Below are 21,325 nucleotides of genomic sequence, written 5' to 3' on the forward strand. Positions count from 1 at the left end.
ATAAAGCACAATTGGGACCTACCCAGTGATCTGGTGCACCACAGTACACACAGGGTCTCCTATTATTATTATTCTCCTGCTCTCTCCAAGGAGGTCTAGGAGGTCTTGTCCTCTGAAATGGTGGTCTTTCCCTAAATGGTACTGCTTGATTTGCTCCAATTTTTGGTCTTCCTCTTCCTATGTTAGGTGCTGTCTGCCCTCTATTCTTTGGATTATACCAACAGCTAGCAGTACTATGTCCATCCCTTTCACAAATGTGACAATACAATTTTTCTTTAGGTGCTACAACAGAATAACCAAACTTTTTAAGTTTGCCTACCAAATCTTGCTCAATACTCTGCTTTTGCTTGACTTTCTTCTTCTTTCTGCTCTGTTTCTTCTTTCTTTTTTCTGTTTCCTCATCACTGTCTGATGGTGAGTCTGAATCTGAGTTCCCACTGGAATCTGTGTCTTCCGATGCTTCTTCTGAATCTGAATCACTGTCTTCTTTTCCTTTTGCTTTGGTCATGCCAAGCCTCTTCTCCACCCTTGCAGCAGCAGTAACAAGGTCATCCAGACCTCCAGCAATATCAATGCTAGCTACTGCTCCCTTTAAGCTGCTTCTCAATCCTTTCAAAAAATAACCTGCTAACATTTCATTAGTGGGTCTTTCATTCCCCTACAATCTTTCTACTAAAATTCTGAACTTCTGTGCATAGTCTTCAACCAGCATCTTATTTTGCTTAATGTCTCTGAGTTTTCTCAGGACATCAGTCGGAGTCTTCTCCTTTCTAAATCTCTGCAGAAATGCCTGCTTCAAAGCATTATAAGTAGCAAAATGTGCAATGCCATATTGGCTGAACCAACTCATGGCCTTTCCTTCCAATGTGGCAGCAAACTGTTCCATCTTTACTCCATCAGCATACATCACCTGATAGCCACTTGCCTGCCACTTAGTTTCAAACTGTGCCACATGACAGTCAGCATCTTCCTTACTCCCTGCTCTAAACTTGGCTGCCTTGACCTTTGGGTTGGGTGGTGGTTGAGCCATTGGAATGGGTTGTGGTGGTCTCCTAGGTCTTTGCCTGGTAGCCCCCTGAAGTGGGTCAAACTGGATCCTTCTCCTGGTGGTTCTTCTTGCCAGGAATAAAGCTCCAATAAATTGCCTCACTCTCTCTTCTCCTGCTGCTCCTGATCCTACCCCTCCTTGGTCTACAGGTTGCTGCCCCTGAGCATCGGGTGATTGCTGATTGTCATGATCATAGTTAAATGGATCAATGTTTCCAGCCTGTGCTTGAGCCCTTGTGTAGTACACTCTTCCTACTCTCCTGTCTCCCTCTGACATGCATCATTACTTGAAAATAAACGTTAACCCAGCGGGGTCGCCAAATGTGTTGTGGGTTAGGTCAACACATGAACATCATACGCAGCAAAAATAACCATCTACTCCACCATACTTCATTAACAACAATTCAGACACAGTAAACATGACTACTCCAAAAATATCAGAGTAAGCAGAGACAATACACTGAATAGTTGCTGCACTGCACAATCATCATCACATTCATATCAGAGAACAGATACCTCGTGCGCAGATACATTCCCCACTTATATAGATAAATCCGACTTAACTACCCAGTCACAAGACATTCAACAAACTGCAACTGAAAGACAGTTACATCCGACTTAGCAAAATACGGCTTAGTAAATATCCGATAAGTCAAAATCCGACTTAGCTATTCAGAGTCAGTTTCTAACATGTGCCTCTCAACAGTAGCTCATTTTGTTTGCGATGTACATCTGTCAAACATTGTTACTGCTTTCTTGAACAGTGACATAGTTCAGGAAGTCATAGTTGAGGAAGTTTATGTAACGCAGCCTCACGGTTTTGTCAAGAAAGGACAAGAGGATAAGGTGTGCAAATGTAACAAAGCTTTGTATGGGTTGCAATCTCCTCGTGCTTGGTATGAGAAGGCTGACACTCATTTAGTCAAACGAGGCTTTCATAATAGTCCAACAGAAAGCACATTGTATGTAAAGCGTGAGGGTGGTGTACTTCTCATTGTGGTTCTTTATGTAGAGGATTTGCTGATCACTGGACCAAATGAGAGACATATTGCTGAATTTAAGGGTGATTTGAATGCTACTTTCAAGATGAAAAATTTGGGACTCTTGCATCATTACTTGGGTATACAATTTAAGCAGTGTGATGGTGGTATTGCCTTGTGTCAGAAAAGTTACATAGAAACATTTGCTATGTAAGTTTGGACTTGAGGATTGCAAACCTATTGCCACTCCCATGGAAACAAGCTTGAAATTGAGTCTTCATGATGATGGTGATCCTGCAGATGTCACTCTTTACAAAATTGCTGTTGGATGCCTCATTTATGTATGCAACACGAGGTCGGATATTCATTTTGCAGTCTCACAGGTCAGCAGATTTATGCATAGCCCAGGGTCTAAGCATTGGCAGGCTTTCAAGAGGATTTTCCGCTACTTGAGTGACACTTACATCTTGACTTGTTTTATCCCAAGGGGGGATCATTGCTGCCAGACTTACATGCTTTTTTGGACTCAGATTGGGCTGGTTGTTTTGACACACGAGTGTCCAGAAGTGGTTTTTGTTTCATGCTTGGTAGTTCATGTATATCATGGTTGAGCAAGAAGCAACCTACTGTGGCCACTTCTAGCTGTGAGCTAAATACATGACAGTCTTCATAGCTACGGTTGAGTGTGTATGGCTCAGACGCCTTATGGCTGATTTGGGTGTTGGACAAGACAGTGCAAACACTATCTACATTGACAATTAGAGCGCATTGGAAGTTGCAAGGAACACAATTTTTCATGCTCGCACTAGCACATTGAGGTGCATTACCACTATGTCAAGGAGAGGCTCTAAGCAGGAGAGATTAGCTTGGCTTATGTGCCAACATAGGACAACCTTGTAGATCTTTCACAAAGGCACTGTCTCGTGAGAAGTTTGAAGATTTCCACAAAGCTTTGGGCTTATTCCCCTTTGCGGAATGATCATGTCCTTAGGGCATGACACTTCCCTTTACTCATGTGACAACTCTCGTTCACCGCATCACTCCAGGGGGGATTTGTTACCATATACATGTGGTAGTGATGTGGGTGAACACACTTAGGACCATCAGGCCATTTTTTCCCTCTTTAGGAGGTTTTCCCTCCCCGTGCATTGTATATACGCCCATTCATTCTAGGGCTATCTATCTTTTCTATTGCACACTAAGTAAAAAACTCTCCTTTGTGTGCCTTGAGCTTCCTTTGTCTTCTCCAAGCTATATGTGTTTTTCTGCAACCCTAACTCCAACACCATGTGTCAAGCCATGTGAAGAACCTCTTACAACCTTTGTGTAAAGAACAACCACTTGTCTTTGTGTATAGGCAGCCACATCTTGTGCTCATGTGTCAAAAGGCTGTCTATTTGTATAAGCCTATATAGAGGCACATTTTGCTGAATAAATGTAAGATTTATCATTTGCAATTATACTCTATTGTATTGTGCAATAGTCTCTCTCTCAAGCTCTACACTAACCTCTCCAAAGCATGCCATTAACATGAATGGCACACTAACCTATCCTCTTTAACCCTACACAGGTCAAGTACAAATGCCAACAAGTTATGCAGAGCATGGGGTAAATTCAGAGATCTCAAGACTGTCATCTTCTTTGATACAGGTGCCAAAGAAAACTTTATCTCACCAGAGTTAGCTATGAAGCTTGGCATCAGAGCTGAAGAGATGGTGTACACGACAGAGGCAGGGTTGCCATGTCCTGGCCACTCAGAGTGTGTTACTCCCATCATTGGAAACTTTCATCTGTATATTCAGTCGTATGTGGACACTCAAGAGTTCTATATCATGCCATTGGAAGGGTGTGATGCACTACTTGGAATCCCGTGGATGTTCAGAGTACATGGTGTCTTCGGCAAAACAATCACCCTTCAGCATAGGGATAAAACTCATGTTTTGGATGTAAAGCTCAGGGGAGTCTGTCCCTATTCTATCTGCTTCATCTATCACTTCTGTAATTAAAAATCATCTTTCTGTGTACTTGATCTTTGCACGTGATGTTTCAGATAATTGTCAGTCAAATTAATATATATTAGATAAAGAAAGGTCAACATTTTTGCGAGAGTTTAATGACTATTTTTCTGATATATTCATTAGGAAGAGGATGGGGTGTAGGAGGGCCTCTTTATTTGCCATGAGCTTATGGAGGTGATTAACATATTGACAAATAGGTGTATGCCATGTGTGCAACAATGGTGGGTGTGTAAGAGATGTGTAAGAGTGGTCAAATGATGCTCTTTTCCCCCCAAAAAGGAGGTGGAAAGTTTTATGATTATCGGCCTTCCATAACTCCCACATATGATCTCCGATTTGAGCGGAGATCATAGATCTACAATCTACATGTCGAGCTCTTTCCATAGATATGCTACATGGTATGGTTTTACCCACTAGATTTTAAATTCCATTTTGGGGGGAAACTTTGAATTCAAATAAACTAGCCGTTTTGCCTGTTTGAATTCAAAAACTGTCCTTTGATTACTTTCTTAATACTGATAGCCGTTTTTCGGCTCTCTGTAATTGCCATAGTGAGTTATCTCACCCTATCAAATCACTCAAACACTCTGGTTACCCTCACCCTTTTACTCTATATAGGTGCGTGTGAGTTAGGGGACTTTTCCCATATCTCCTTACTGAAATAAAAAACCCTCAATTAGCTAGTCATTGGGTTAGTTGAGCCAAAAAAATAAAAAATATAAAAATATAAGTATATTATGGCCCATGCATATGTAAATATTTCTTTGTATATAGGGCCTAAATAAAAGATTTTTTCATAATTATTTTGGTATTTATTTAAATATTTCTACCTAGGTGTGTGTTATTTATGCTCTGTACATTGCCTCACCATTACCACAATTTTTCTTACCATTTTTCATACTCTTTATTCCATATAGAAATATTTTCATGTAAGCTTCTTTTATATTTGGTGTAAATCCACCCCAACAAAAATCCAAAAAAACTAGTTTTATTTATGTGTATATTTTTTCACTATTGTGATTTTTCCCTTCCTACATCTATTTTGTTTTTTTTCTAAAAAATTAGAACACCAAAAATATTTATCTTTTTATGATAGCCTCATAATGAGAGAGATTTCTTTTGACCCCTTTATATTTTTTCCACTTATATTATTTATATTTGACATGTACATATTTTTTAGACCCCTCAATATTTGATTTTCTTAGTTGTACTATTCACTTATATCATGATCTCAACAATATCTTCAATTATAGACCTACCAAATAAGGTCAAGGGTAGGTGGCATGCATACATGCACTATGGAGGGCTCACTCTTGGAGGTATTCAAAAGAATCATCCAAAGAAGGACCCCACAAGGACCTTGTGCAGTGGAAAAAAACGGTCGGTTTTGCTGAATTTTTAAAGTTCACTTGCTCTCCGAATTTGAAAAGGTAATACAAACAAAAGTTGTAGCTCGTGGGCTGAGCTTTTGCCTCAAATTTTTTCATATTTTTTTGAGCTACGAGCTGTGAGCTATGATTTTATTAGTGGACCCCAGTTTTCCCATGCTATGTAGCCACACTCTCTCTTCCACTTTATCATTTTCCTCTTTCACACACACTTCTCCACTCATCATCCCTACCTCTCTCACCACTCCTCTCTGCACCCTACTCACCTTCTCCTCAACCTTGAAGAATAAGAGAAACCATGGTGAACTCATACCTCCCACACACAATTCCATTCCAAAATTGACCACCTAGTCTCATTTTTCCTCCTCCAAATTACCCATATCTATCAAAAAAACCACAAAATTCAGTCTCTTCTCTTAAAAGACAGCATCATGGTGGTTGATTACTCAGCTTCAATTACCTTGTCTCTCAAGGAAGGTCAAGAGTGGAGAAAAAATGTACCGTCAAAGCTAGTGGACCGTCAACAAGCGTCAAAATTGGCCCTACTCAAGACACTTGGAGCATCAACCTTGTAAGAAATCCACCTTTTTTTTACCTCTTAAGAGTTTTTCTTCCTTATTTGTATCCTACATGGATACTCCCATTATAAATATCCAATTCCATTTGTAAATTAATACTAACTCTACTAACACTAACCCACTATGAAAAGTCCTATCACCTCCATTTCTCTCCTCTCTCTTTCCCCACCAACTTCTTGATAATTCCAAGCAAAAGAAATTAGATAAATTGCTGAAAATCTAACCCAACCATGGTTAGAGGAGTAACCCTAGCCTTCAAAATTGCTATAAAAGGAGGGTGTAGCTAGCACAAAAAAGGGGGAGAAGAAAGAGCACTATGCTATAGCTTGAGAAGCCAAGCTCAGCCTCTTGAGAAGGAGCTCTTGAGTGGAATCTCATTGGCATTAGGCATATGTATGTGTCGTATTAGGGGTGATTAGCAAGGGAACTCTATGCCATTTGTAAGAGAGAGTGATCATTAAATTGAGAGTAGGAAATCTATCATTTCTCCTACTAGAGTAAGCCCAACATTTACTGAATCAAGGAGGGTGAATTTGGACTAAGCATGGATACCTTGTCTCCCTTCCAACGTGAAGTCATGGACAATAATGACGTGTAAGTGTCTTGGTGTTTTATTTAAGTTCTTGATAGCTTGTCTCCGGGTATTGTTATCAATTTAGCCATAAATCCCACATGCTGTAAGAGGGCGACAGGGTGGAGAGGACTCCCCTGGCCTTAAGACAGTGATTGGGGTGGCTTTTTTCTTGTGATGTGTTGTGGTGTAATTTACTCAGGCTATGTTGAACAAATACTAATCTCACTTTGATTGGTCATGACAGATTTGTAAGAAGGCATTAGTGCAATAAGCACCCCCTTCCCCCTTCTCTCTCTTTCTTACATATATATATTTATGTTTGCTTGATCATTAACGATACACTTCAAAGCAGCCCGAGCACCATCTCTCTCTCTCTCTCTCTCTCTCTCTCTCGTGTTTTAGTGTGTGAGAGTGTTCCATTGGTGTTAGGGTTAGTGTAAATTCCTTGCTTGTTTGTGGGTTACTCTAATGATTCTCCTCTTTTGTGTCCTAGTTCGCTCTTAAACTAGGTGGTGCCCCTTGTGTAGTTGGGATTTGGCTGGGGGTTTGTTGTTTTGGTTTGTGTTGTGTTGTGCCCCAGCCCCATTGAGCAGCACGGGAGCCTTGAAGGGTGTCTAGAGGTTGCTCTTCTTGTTGCCCGCCCCGGACCGCTTCAAATTGGTGCCCCCACTAAGGACAGGCTTGTGTATGTTTTGTGAAGGCTCAACCTTTAGCATAATCAAGTAGCTTGCATGAGTCATGAGAATTTGTATGATCCCTTCATTCCCATTGCAAGGCAAAAGGTACACATAATTGTTAGTACTAAGTTGCAATTTCAGCGAGTAATTCGTAGAATTTTAGTTCCTCTTAGGTTGGTAGAGATAAACGCATCAGTAAATCCTTTTATTTTGCCTCTCATTAGGTACGACCTTAGTTTGGATGTCTATATTTTTGTTTTGCTTTAAGAATTAGGTCATGCATAGACCATGGATAATGGCCCAAGAATACAGGTTTTTCCCTTTCATTTCACTCCACACATTAGAGTAAACATTGCAATTAGTAGAAAAATCCATTTTCAACAACGTATGGTATTCATGTTTGGTGCCTAAAGAGTAGGAGAAATTCTCGCATCACCAAACCCTATCATTCTACCTCTTATTGATTATCATAGGTCATTTGATGTGAATATTTTTATTTTGTTGTAGAATAGATTGCAATTTAGAAAATATTATTGTGTAAATTTTTTAAAGAAAGAAAAAACAAAAACGCGTCACTTTGAAATCAATTCAATGGAGAACCAACGCCAAATGTCTGGATATCCTCTTTTCTTTGGAGAGCCTGGAGAGGATGTACAATTATTTTTAGCAAATTTCAAGATGTCTTGCCGTATCAAGAGGATAGTAACCGATCAAGAACGTGTAGAAATGTTTGAGGTGGTCCTTAGGAAAGATGCTAGTACTTGGTTTGACTCTTTGCCTGAGGAAGTTAAGGGGAATTACACAGAAGTTTTGAATCGTTTTAAGAGATACTTCTTTGATCCCCAAAACACTCAAAAACTATGGCAAGACATTGTTTCTCATAAGCAAAAAGACTTAGATGACTACTACTTGTACAAGCAAGAGTTTCTACGTCTTTGGGCTCTATGGATACGAAATGTTGCTAACCATGGTGATGGTGCAGAATTTTTAAAGAAGGAGAGGTTCATAGCCGGACTCTTTCCTGACCTTAAGGTAAAAGTTGAGGCGGGTGCACCTGCTACTTTTGATGCAGCGGAAACTAGGGCTGCTGAGAAGTATAGGAAACTCAAGTGCTTAAGGGGAGAGGTTCCAATAGAAGGTCTTAGACCCAAAGGTAAGTCAGAAGCATCAACATCTAGGGAGCTTCCTGAGGTAACGGCTGAAGTGATTGAGAAGTTAAATGAATCTTTAAGCAGCCTGTCAATTCACCTTGCACAAGCTGTAGGTCCAAAGGGACAAGCAAAGAAGTCAGAAGAGAGAGAGCCACGAACTAGGAGAGTCTTGCAATGTTGGAATTGCGGAGAGTTTGGACATGGGATGTATAATTGTCCTTGGCCCCGTGGAGAGCCAGGGAGACCTAACTTGAATTACCCAGTGATGAATGCAGGAGAAGGAGCTGGTCAACAACCAAGGCTTCTACAAAGGCCAAATGGACCAAGACCACCTCCACAAGGGGTAGAAGGAGTTCCACCTTTGCCAGATCCAAATGTGCATGTGGTAGAGGTGACAAATTCAAATGAGGTTGACATGGAAGCCAATGGCATTAAGCGTGGCCGAGGGAAAGGTAAAGAGAAAGGAGTCACATCACAGAGTGACCATGGACAAGGCAAAAAGGCAAAGGAGACCAAGGAAACCAAGAGGACTCGACGTCGTATCAACCTCCAAGACTTCCCTCTTGGACATGGTATGACTCCGTACAACTTGTTGGAAGACATGAGAGGTAAGGATCCTGATATTTCATGGCCTCAATTTCTTGCCTTATGTCCACAAGTTAGGAGGGATTTAACAAGGGCAGTTAGCACTAGGAGAAAGGTAAAAGAGAGTGTGCCTGTTGTAAAAATTGCACAAGCTGAAATAAATGAGGACAATACACTGGTGCTAGATTGTTACATCAAAGGAAGATTGGTTAGGAAAGGTCTAGTGGATGGGGGTGCACAAATTTGCATCATGACAGAGGGACTCATGCAAAGACTAGGCATGCACATCCATGAGACACCTGAAATCAAAGTCAAGATGGCAAACAATAGCAAGGCTAGGTGTGTAGGCATTTGTAAAAATGTCTTTGTAGAGGCCTTTGGCATTAAGAAAGCGGTGGATTTTTATGTTATGTCGACCAAGGGAAGTGGTTATCCATTTATCCTAGGAAGACCATGGCTAATGAAAATGCGAGCTTTGCAGGATTGGGAGAGTGGGAAATTAATTTGCAGGAATGACAATCATAAGAAGGTTGTCTTTGACATGAAGGAGCAACGCCAAGAGGAGCTCCATGAAGAATCATCTCAAAGTGAGACAGAAGAAGGTTGGACCGATAGCACTTCAGAAGAAGAAAGTAGCGGCAGCATTACTGAAGAGGAGTCTTCCATCGAAATCATGGGGGTAAGGTTTAAGCAAAGCAACCAAGAGACCTCTTGTCAAGGCTTGGAGGAGATAGGTCCTCAAGAGAACGAAGGTGTTCAAGATGAAGGGATGCTGGAAGGTATGCTATCAACAACACTTACAAAGGATGAAAGAGAGGAGTTCAAATGTGTGCTAAGGAAGTTTCCTAGGCTTTTTGCTAAAGACTACACCGACGTGCGTGGGGTAGATGTTGTTCAACACAAGATTGAGTTAAAGCCTGAGGCCACACCTAAATCTCAGAAGCTACGAAGGCTAGGAGTTATAAAGGAACAGGCTCTACTTAAGGAGGTAAGAAAGCTTCTAGCAGTAGGTTTCATTTATCCAGTGGAGAATTTAGAGTGGGTCTCTCCTGTTGTTGTCACTCCTAAGAAAAATGGCAAGTGGAGGGTGTGTGTGGATTACCCTCCCCTCAATGAGGCAACAAAGAGAGATCACTTTCCCCTCCCATTCCAAGATGAGATACTAAATGAGGTAGCTGGTCATGAGAAGTACACTGTGTGCGATGGTTACTCAGGTTACTTTCAAATAGGGATTGCATTGGAGGATTAATTGAAAACAACCTTTATCACTCCTTGGGGTTGTTATGCTTTTAGAGTCATGCCATTTGGTCTGACAAATGCTCCTGCAACATTCCAACGTTTCATGAATATGGTGTTTCAAGCATTCTTTGGAAAGTCAATTAGGGTGTTCATTGATGATTTCTGTATTTATAGCTCAAAATCATTGCATCTACAAAGGGTAGAAGAAGGTTTAAAGAAGTTCTACGACATGGAAGGTCAACTCAACCCCGACAAGTGCCATATAGGTGAGGATGAAGTAATCTTGCTTGGTCATAAAGTTTCTTACAAAGGCATTGAAGTGGATCCTTCAAAGGCAAAGGCTCTTATTGAGCTACCATCACCCAAGAGTCTTAAGGAGGTCATCTCATTCATTCAAAAGGTGAAGTATATGTCACGCTTCATTCACTTAGCCTCGGAGTTACTTCACCCTTTGCAAAAGTTGACACAACAAGTAGAATTTGCATGGTCTGATGAGCTTGAAGAGTACTTTTGTAACATTAAAGCCATTTTGTCAGAGCTACCAACACTCATGCCTCCTTGTTGGGAGTGCACATTCTTTGTTAGCTCTAGTGCTGGGAAAGAAACAATTGGTGCAGTTTTATTACAACAAGATCCCTATAGTACCAGGATGCGGCCCATCTACTTTGCTAGTAGGGTCAGGAATGCTTTAGAGAGAGGCTACACGGAGGCAGAACTCATGATGCTTTCTCTCATGTTTGCGATAAGGAAGTTTAGATCCTACTTGCTCCCAAAACCTTTTGTAATCCTCACCGCAGAGAATTTGTTCCCTTGGGTGTCATCTCAAATGAATCTTAGTACTAGGATCTCAAAGTGGATTATGGAGTTGCAAGAGTTTCAATACTCTTTCAAGGTAGAAGATAGTGTGCGTGCACAATTGGCAGGGATTCTCACTTATAGGGTGCATGAAAAGGAGATTAAGGTGCCTGAAGTAAAGACCCTACCATTGCCACCACCAAAAAGTATTCCTAATGCTTTTACCTTGTTCTTTGATGGAGCGTTTCGTCGAGCCACAGGAAAAGCAGGGGGAGGGCTAGTGTTGCTCAACCCAAGTGGAGAGGTGGTCATGAAAGAGAAGTTCAATCTACCAAGTTCAGCTAGCAACAATGAAGCAGAATATGACACACTACTTCATGGTTTAAAAATATGCATTGGCCATGGTATACAACGTCTCATGGTAAAAGGGGATGCACTTCTCATTGTGAAGCAGATTTTAGGCATTTGGGCATGCAAAAATGAAAGACTAAGGGCCAAAGTTCATACCATCCGTAGGCTATTTAATCAATTTGAGGAGGTGCAATTATATCATATTCCTAGGAAACAAAATGAAGATGCTGATTTACTTGCACAACAAGCCGTTGCATGTGTAAAGAAAGAAGTGCAGGTCATCATGGTGGCAGCAGCTGTCAAGCAACCGAGATACCAGGGATTGGAGTCATTGGCTCCCATCATTGGCTACATTTTGGAGGGTGAGTTTCCACCAGACTTCACAAAAGCTCAGAAGAGGAGACTCATGAAGAAGGAAAGCATGTATCTCTTCCTAGAAGGCTCCCTCTATCAAAGAGGGAAGGATAAAGTGTGCAGAAGAGTACCAACTATCGCGGAAATTCCAGCCATTCTAAAAGGTTTGCATGAAGAGGCATGTGGTGGTCATTTTTCCCAAGAATTAACTGTGAAGAAGATTTTGCTTGCGGGGTATGTTTGGCCAAGTCTACATGTGGATGTCCAACATTGGTGTAAAAGTTGTCACAATTGTCACGTAAATGGGAATAGAAGATTGATTTATGGTCCACGGTAAATTGTGCTTGCAAATGGACCCTTTGAAAAGTGGGGCATTGATGCTATGGGTCTTCTGCCTAGGACAAAAAATGGTAAACTCTACATTCTAGTGGCTGTAGACTATATGACTAGGTGGATGGAAGCACAAAGTGTGGCAAAGGTAAATGAGAGGACAGTGAGCAAATTTGTCTACACTCACATTTGTTGTAGATTTGGCACACCTTTGGAGATTGTTTCTGATAATGGTCCAGGGTTTAGAAAGGGATTGCTCACAGAAGTCTGTGAAGAACTTCGCATTCTACATCGTCACAGTACACCCTACTATCCCCAATCAAATGGTTCGGTAGAAAAAGCTAATGGTGTCATTGCAGGCATCATTAGAAAGATGGTGAAAAACAAGACAAAGTTGTGGGATGAATTCTTGGATGGTGCCTTGTGGGCGTATCGAACCACATATAGGGAAGCCACGGAGTTCACACCATTTCACTTGGTCTATGGTCAAGAGGCTTTACAGCCAATTGAACTAAACATTCCAACAATGCGACTTCATGGCAAATCAGCACAAGATGATCAAGAAGCATGGATGGATCGACTTCTTACCTTAGCTGAGCTTGAGTGGAAAAGAGAAGCAGCATACGAGTGCTATAAGAGGAAAGCCACACAGACAAAGGAGAAGCTTGACAAGAAACTGAAGGACAAAGGCATCAATGAAGGAGATCTTGTGCTAAGGTATGACAATCGACTCGATAATCGTTTTGATGCCAAATTTGAAACAAGATGGCAGGGGCCATACATAGTCAAGAAGGCTTTCAATTCAAGTTACTATCAACTTATGGACTTGAATGGGAAAGAGCACTCCAGGAAGGTAAACGGCTATCGCTTGAAGCCTTACTTGAGTCGCCTTCTACCAAAGGATCTACCAGAGCAAAAGACAACTATCTCATGTAAGTATTGTTCCATGAAGCATGAGTGTAACACAAATGAAATTCCAAGGGGCCAAACAATGAAGATCTTGTCAAGGACTCTGAAGCACTCTCTTTGGAAAAGATTCTTTATGATGGTACATGAATATACCATCATCCTGGGGGAGGGCTAATGATAGCCGTTTTTCGGCTCTCTGTAATTTCCATAGTGAGTTATCTCACCCTATCAAATCACTCAAACACTGTGGTTACCCTCACCCTTTCACTGTATATAGGTGCGTGTGAGTTAGGGAACTTTTCCCATATCTCCTTACTGAAATAAAAAACCCTCAATTAGCTAGTCATTGGGCTAGTTGAGCCAAAAAAATAAAAAATACAAAAAATATAAGTATATTATGGCCCATGCATATGTAAATATTTCTTTGTATATAGGGCCTAAATAAAAAAAAATTTCATAATTATTTTGGTATTTATTTAAATATTTCTACCTAGGTGTGTGTTATTTATGCTCTGTACATTGCCTCACCATTACCACAATTTTTCTTACCATTTTTCATACTCTTTATTCCATATAGAAATATTTTCATGTAAGCTTCTCTTATATTTGGTGTAACTCCACCCCAACAAAAATCCAAAAAAACTAGTTTTATTTATGTGTATATTTTTTCACTATTGTGATTTTTCCCTTCCTACATCTATTTTGTTTTTTTTCTAAAAAATTAGAACACCAAAAATATTTATCTTTTTATGATAGCCTCATAATGAGAGAGATTTCTTTTGACCCCTTTATATTTTTTCCACTTATATTATTTATATTTGACATGTACATATTTTTTAGACCCCTCAATATTTGATTTTCTTAGTTGTACTATTCACTTATATCATGATCTCAACAATATCTTCAATTATAGACCTACCAAATAAGGTCAAGGGTAGGTGGCATGCATACATGCACTATGGAGGGCTCACTCTTGGAGGTATTCAAAAGAATCATCCAAAGAAGGACCCCACAAGGACCTTGTGCAGTGGAAAAAAACGGTCAGTTTTGCTGAATTTTTAAAGTTCACTTGCTCTCCGAATTTGAAAAGGTAATACAAACAAAAGTTGTAGCTCGTGGGCTGAGCTTTTGCCTCAAATTTTTTCATATTTTTTTGAGCTACGAGCTGTGAGCTATGATTTTATTAGTGGACCCCAGTTTTCCCATGCTATGCAGACACACTCTCTCTTCCACTTTATCATTTTCCTCTTTCACACACACTTCTCCACTCATCATCCCCACCTCTCTCACCACTCCTCTCTGCACCCTACTCACCTTCTCCTCAACCTTGAAGAATAAGAGAAACCATGGTGAACTCATACCTCCCACACACAATTCCATTCCAAAATTGACCACCTAGTCTCATTTTTCCTCCTCCAAATTACCCATATCTATAAAAAAAACCACAAAATTCAGCTTCTTCTCTTAAAAGACAGCATCATGGTGGTTGATTACTCAGCTTCAATTACCTTGTCTCTCAAGGAAGGTCAAGAGTGGAGAAAAAATGTACCGTCAAAGCTAGTGGACCGTCAACAAGCATCAAAATTGGCCCTACTCAAGACACTTGGAGCATCAACCTTGTAAGAAATCCACCTTTTCTTACCTCTTAAGAGTTTTTCTTCCTTATTTGTATCCTACATGGATACTCCCATTGTAAATATCCAATTCCATTTGTAAATTAATACTAACTCTACTAACACTAACCCACTATGAAAAGTCCTATCACCTCCATTTCTCTCCTCTCTCTTTCCCCACCAACTTCTTGATAATTCCAAGCAAAAGAAATTAGATAAATTGCTGAAAATCTAACCCAACCATGGTTAGAGGAGTAACCCTAGCCTTCAAAATTGCTATAAAAGGAGGGTGTAGCTAGCACAAAAAAGGGGGAGAAGAAAGAGCACTATGCTATAGCTTGAGAAGCCAAGCTCAACCTCTTGAGAAGGAGCTCTTGAGTGGAATCTCATTGGCATTAGGCATATGTATGTGTTGTATTAGGGGTGATTAGCAAGGGAACTCTATGCCATTTGTAAGAGAGAGTGATCATTAAATTGAGAGTAGGAAATCTATCATTTCTCCTACTAGAGTAAGCCCAACATTTGCTGAATCAAGGAGGGTGAATTTGGACTAAGCATGGATACCTTGTCTCCCTTCCAACGTGATGTCATGGACAATAATGATGTGTAAGTGTCTTGGTGTTTTATTTAAGTTCTTGATAGCTTGTCTCCGGGTATTGTTATCAATTTAGCCATAAATCCCACATTCTGTAAGAGGGCGACAGGGTGGAGAGGACTCCCCTGGCCTTAAGACAGTGATTGGGGTGGCTTTTTTCTTGTGATGTGTTGTGGTGTAATTTACTCAGGCTATGTTGAACAAATACTAATCTCACTTTGATTGGTCATGACAGATTTGTAAGAAGGTATTAGTGCAATAAGCACCCCCTTCCCCCTTCTCTCTCTTTCTTACATATATATATTTATGTTTGCTTGATCATTAACGATACACTTCAAAGCAGCCCGAGCACCATCTCTCTCTCTCTCTCTCTCTCTCTCTCTCTCTCTCTCGTGTTTTAGTGTGTGAGAGTGTTCCATTGGTGTTAGGGTTAGTGTAAATTCCTTGCTTGTTTGTGGGTTGCTCTAACGATTCTCCTCTTTTGCGTCCTAGTTTGCTCTTAAACTAGGTGGTGCCCCTTGTGTAGTTGAGATTTGGCTGGGGGTTTGTTGTTTTGGTTTGTGTTGTGTTGTGCCCCAGCCCCATTGAGCAGCACGGGAGCCTTGAAGGGTGTCTAGAGGTTGCTCTTCTTGTTGCCCGCCCCGGACCTCTTCAATACTAAAGGTTTGACTTCCTTAAACTGCCAAATAAAGAGGCCCTCCTAGACCCCATTCTCTTCCTAATGTATCGTCGCAATTGCCACTGTAGAGGCTTGAGGATGATGCGATAAATTTTGTGCCAGGGTGTCATGCCCATTGAACAGACCTCTCTACAAGGTTAGTGTGGTGCAACAGAAAGAGATTATGGGCCAGGTAGGGGAGCTTTTAGAGAAGGGAATGATTCAGCCTAGTTCTTCACCTTTCTGCTCCCCACTGCTTTTAGTGCAAAAGAAGGATGGCTCTTGGTGCATGTGTATTGATTACCATGCGTTGAACGAGAATACCATCAAGAACAAGTTTCCAATCCCAAGGATTGATGTTATTCTTGACTGTTTAGAGGGTGCTGCAATTTTCAAGTAGATAGACCTTAAGAGTGGGTACCATCAGATTTGTATAGGGCCAGAGAATGTGCACAAGACTACGTTTAGAATGACATTTGGTCTTTTTGAGTTCTTAGTGACTCCATTTGGTCTTACAAATGCTCCTGCCAAGTTCAATAGAATGATGGGCCGGATTTTCTGCTCACATCAGAAGTTTGTTGGCACATTCTTTGTTGACATGATAGTCTACTCAAAGAATGAAGAGGAGCATAGGTGTCACTTCACCATTGTGTTGGAAGAGCTATGTAGTCATATGTTACTTGTCAATCCTAAGAAAAGTGAATTGTTCTTGGAAGAGATCCACTTTCTTGGCCACATACTATCAAAGGATGGTATTTGAATGGATCCGGCAAAGGTTGAAGCTATTAATACATGGCCAAACTTAAAGAGTGTGCATGATGTTTGAAGCTTCTTGGGATTGTGTTCATACTATAGAAAGTATATCAGGAATTTTGCAGAGATAGCTTCACCTCTTCACGCTTTACAAAATAAAGAGACCACTTTCAGATGAACCCAAAGAGAGATTTCAGCTTTCAGTCTCTTAAAGGAAAAGTTGACTTCAGATCCCGTGATTTTTTTACCAGACCTCAGAATATCATTGTGGTCTAGTGTGACACGTATGGCAATAGCATTGGAGCAGTGCTAATGCAATATGGTCGGGTAGTAGCTTATGAGAACAGAATCCTGCAAGGGCCGAAAAAGACTATGCAAACCTATGAGAGATTTTTTGGCCGTCATTTATGCACTCTCTAGCTAGAAGCACTATCTGTTAGGTGCTAATTTGGCTGTCCAAACAGATCATCAAACCTTGCAATACTTCTTGACACAGTCAAAACTATCTGAAAAACATATGAATGGGCAAAAACTCTTTCTATGTTCTACTTCCAGATTATGCATGTGGAAGAAAAGAAGAATGTTGTGGCTGATGCGTTATCAAGGAAGCCACAAATTTCAGCTGTGTCAGTTCCCTATCATCATGAACTTGATGACATGAAGGAACGATATGCTACAGATGAAAACTTTGCAAGGATTTTTGAACACTTGCAAGAGGGGCAACATCATGAGCACTACCTCCTCAAAGACAGTTTTATGATGATGCGTATGTAAAAAATCGTGGTATTGATGGAGTATAGTTAAAGTGGTAGAGACATTCTTTTACAAGCCTACCTTGAGGACATATGTAGATGCCTTTGTGCAAGCATGAGTGATTTGCCAAAAGGTCAAGTTTGACAGGCAAATGGCACTAGGGTTGTTATAGCCACTGCCAATTCTAGATAAGCCATAGGAAAGTATTGCTATGGATTTTATCTTTGATCTTCCAAGAACGCCAATAGGAAAATGATGGTATATGGACCATTATTTGCAGGTTCAATAAGCATGCCCATTTTATCCCTGTCAGGAAGAATATAAAATCTGATCAGATGGCACAATTATTCATGTACAATGTGTTCAAGTACCATGGTATGCCTCAATCAATTGTCAGTGATCGTGATCCTCGCATAACAAGTTTATTTTGGAGAGGATTGTTTGAGAACATGGGCACTACGCTCAAATTATTTTCTTTGTTTCATCCAAACTGATGGACATAAGAAGAGGCTAGTTCTACTGTCTTGGATCTAGTGAAATGTTATGTGTCAAATAATAAGGGCAAGTGGGAACAATATTTGCCTATGCTTGAGTATGCGTACAACAATATGATGCATTCGTCCATAGGCAAGGAAGCTTTTGAGATTGTTGAAGGTAACAAAGAGGTTCCTCCCATTTTGAATACAAAGGACAAGATCTTTGAGGCAGATTGATATGTTTAGAACATGGATGAAACGTATAAGAAAATCAAAGTTGCCTTGGAGAAGATTCAGGCAAAGCAGAAAAGGGCTGCTGATCGTCCCCGTCGTGAATTACTATTCTCACTTGGTGATTGGATACTTTTACAGCTTGAAAAGGCAAGGTTAAAGAAGATGAATGGCAAGGAAAGGTTATTTCCAAGGCTCAGCATGCGTTACTATGGGCCTTTTCAAGTGCTTGATAAGATCAACGATGTTGCTTATAGGCTGAAATTAGAAGATTCATAATGCGTTTCATGTGAGTCTTCTAAGACCCTTTGTGGGTGATGTGCCAAAAGATATGCTAGATGAGGACCAACTAGAAGTTGAGGAACTTGATGAAATTTTGGTTCCTGAGCAGATTTTGGCACATAAGGAAAGGAAAGTTCGAACAGGTTGCAAGACGCTATATGGTGAGGTTCAAGAGCTATCCACCTATGGATTCAAAGTGGATGGAAGAGCATGAGCTATCAGAGTCACCAAATGTATTGCAGTTTTACCTTGAGGCCTTTGGGTTACAGCCTACGTATGCCCCAGCACAACGTGTGCAAAGGAGGGGTAATGATAGAGCTAGTACATCAAATATACATATGGATTCAATGTAATAGAAGTGTGAATTTATCTTCAAGTGTTAAACATATAACGTTCACTTCTATCATAGATGGAAATGAAAAAAGTATGAAGGTCTCATTAGGTCACTTGTATCTATGCATTATTATCTTCCTTGTGGATACATGAGATGCTAAAAGAGTGCTAACAACACAAGATCATCAATGGCATGTATTTATGGTATGCAATCTAGGACGTTTGCAATTTCAAGAGGGGGTATGTCACGAGGACATGGAAACTGCTAATCTTAGTTGTTGGTTTCTTTTTGATGATTTTCGTTTAATCCTTGAGACCCTCTTTTTGAAGTTGCAAATGGTTGAACATTGTATGACCAGTGTGAAACAGGAGTTTCACATGCAGACGGGAAGTTGGTTGGCACTGGAATTCTAGTAGTAAAAGGGTGTCTAGGCTCAGTTTAAAGTCATCTAGGTCCCCTTGGCGCACTTAAGAAGTTGGTGGATATTAGGAAACTAACTCAAATGAGGCACAATGCCAAGGTGGGGTCACCAAGAGAAAATCACCAGAGAATTGGGCTACATTGCATTTTTGAACATGATCCCAGTGGTGAAAGATGGCTAGATGACCAATGAGAGTACAATGGAAGCATCTCCTAGAATTTAAGAAACTGCTATTTTGGGCCATGAAATCTGTTAGCATCATTAGCTCCGGAATGACAAGAGGAACAGTTCATTACTGTGACGCTAAGTCAACCGAGCAACCGATTGAGATATTTTTAGACTAGAAGGTCCAAAGCGGAAAATTAATGCATGAGTGCCACTTGGCACATTTTTGGGCATTTTCCAACTTAAGAGAGAGAGAAGCATTAAAATAAAACGTGGGCTACATTTTCCAGCCATATGGTGGATTGTTGCAGGTACCAAAGCTGCAGTGTGCTTGCCTAGCCTCTATGTACACTGGAGTGCAAGAACTGAAGCCTTGCACAACATTCATTGCTATCTCTCTCTCCCCTCAGTGCAGTTATGATGCCCCACAAGAGGTCTCTTCATTTGACCTATGTACAATTGTGTGGATTCATGCGTGATTGCCGAGGTAAGATCCTCTTGCACAGGTACTGGATTAGCTAGTTGCTAATCCCCTGCAGGTACCTGTGAATTCAAGGAGATTTCATGCAAGAAATCTCGTCCGATTCAAAAGGCAAGTATCCCTAGAAGCGCGGGAGCTTGAGGACTTGCTACAGATGCCACCGGCTCGCGAAACAAAGCCGAAGACAGGGAAATAGAGCCTGTTGTGTATTTTTGCAGGTTTAGGGTTTCGGCCCTAAACGGTTCCTAATACCCCTGGAGGTCCGGGGATGTGAGGGGAATGATGTGCGGTGATTTGCTGCATTTTTAGGGCAAAAAACAGAGAATTCAGCGTACTGCAAATTCTTGCCAGGTTTTGTAAAGTGTCCGTATGCATCGGAAAGTCACCTTTTGCATGGGGATATTGTCTGTAAAGCATCCTAGTATAGTTATGCTGCCAAAATTGGGCCATAACAGGTCATTTTCATCCCGGATTATGTAAGTCATCTCGTAAGAAATCACAAGTTTTATTCCCTCTTTGAATACAATAAAGAAATACCAAAAGGGGCGCCAGTCTTTGGGGCCAACAATGTTGTTGTGTGCTTGGTAGCACTCTAGCTTCCAAGCCGTGTATGAAGTGTTAATTCCCATCAGAGGTTTTATTTGCAAGTTTCTCTATGTCCTAAAGTCTAGAGTAAAGTTTTGGGTAAAATCCAAAGTCTACTGCCCTACGGGCCGGTTTCATGGGGCCATCCAACCGAAACATCTATCTCTCAATAAGGACCCTATGTCCTTGGAATCAATACAAACATGCTCTGAAATGGAAAAGACACGTTTCTTTACAACACGTTTGCAAATTTGGCGAGTTTGACCCATCTATTATAGATTGAGTGGTTGCCAACTATAACTCGTCAAGCTTTGACGCTGACCAACATGCAGCAATCTTGCAACCCAATAGACGTGTTTGTTGCAAGAGCTTTACTAAAGCAGCATATGTGAGACCACAAGATAAAGCCTCTGACAGCTCGGAGGGTGATCATGCAGAGCACATTCCCAACGAGGCTATGTTTGAGCCCGGGATCGAGACAAAATGATCGAGACAAGCAGATACAGAGCATGCGTCACATGTGCGTGGAAGGGATCGACAAAAAGTGTTTTACACAAGATTGTGGAATCATGGCAAAATTCAAACAATCTAGTCGACAATGGTCCTTTGATGTAGATTTTATGGTGGCAAAACTCACTTACTTTGGCACGCTACAAGATTTTTTGTGGACTTGTTTGATGTGCAATGCTTCAAGATAAACATGGAGGGTCGCAACGCTAATGTGCACAGAGGAGAGTCAGGTTTCATTGAGGTGGACTTAACCAAAAAGTGGAACGACCTTCAAGACACTTTCATACTACCCGAGCATTGTGAACAAGTAAGTCTATAAATATTTAACATCTTACTTTAGAGATCTGGTGGTATGGAAGCACTCATGTAATTAAGTTATGTGGATTTTGTAGGTGGTATTTCATCCTACAAAATCGGCACCAAACTGGTGGTATGTCATAGAAGTAGCCCCTCGAAGTGCACGAATGTATGAGGGCTACAATCTGCCAATCA

At 40.8% G+C, this 21,325-nt stretch overlaps 1 protein-coding gene across 1 annotated transcript in view; it reads right to left on the bottom strand.

Moving 5' to 3' along the window:
• The window catches only part of LOC147435191 (uncharacterized), a 48,554-nt gene that overhangs the window by 4,404 nt on the left and 22,825 nt on the right, over window positions 1–21,325 (bottom strand). The gene's annotated exons all lie outside the window — the stretch shown is intronic.

The sequence above is a fragment of the Adiantum capillus-veneris genome, chromosome 18 (assembly GCF_014529385.1).
Source record: "Adiantum capillus-veneris isolate H3 chromosome 18, ASM1452938v2, whole genome shotgun sequence".
NCBI classification, from domain to species: domain Eukaryota; kingdom Viridiplantae; phylum Streptophyta; class Polypodiopsida; order Polypodiales; family Pteridaceae; genus Adiantum; species Adiantum capillus-veneris.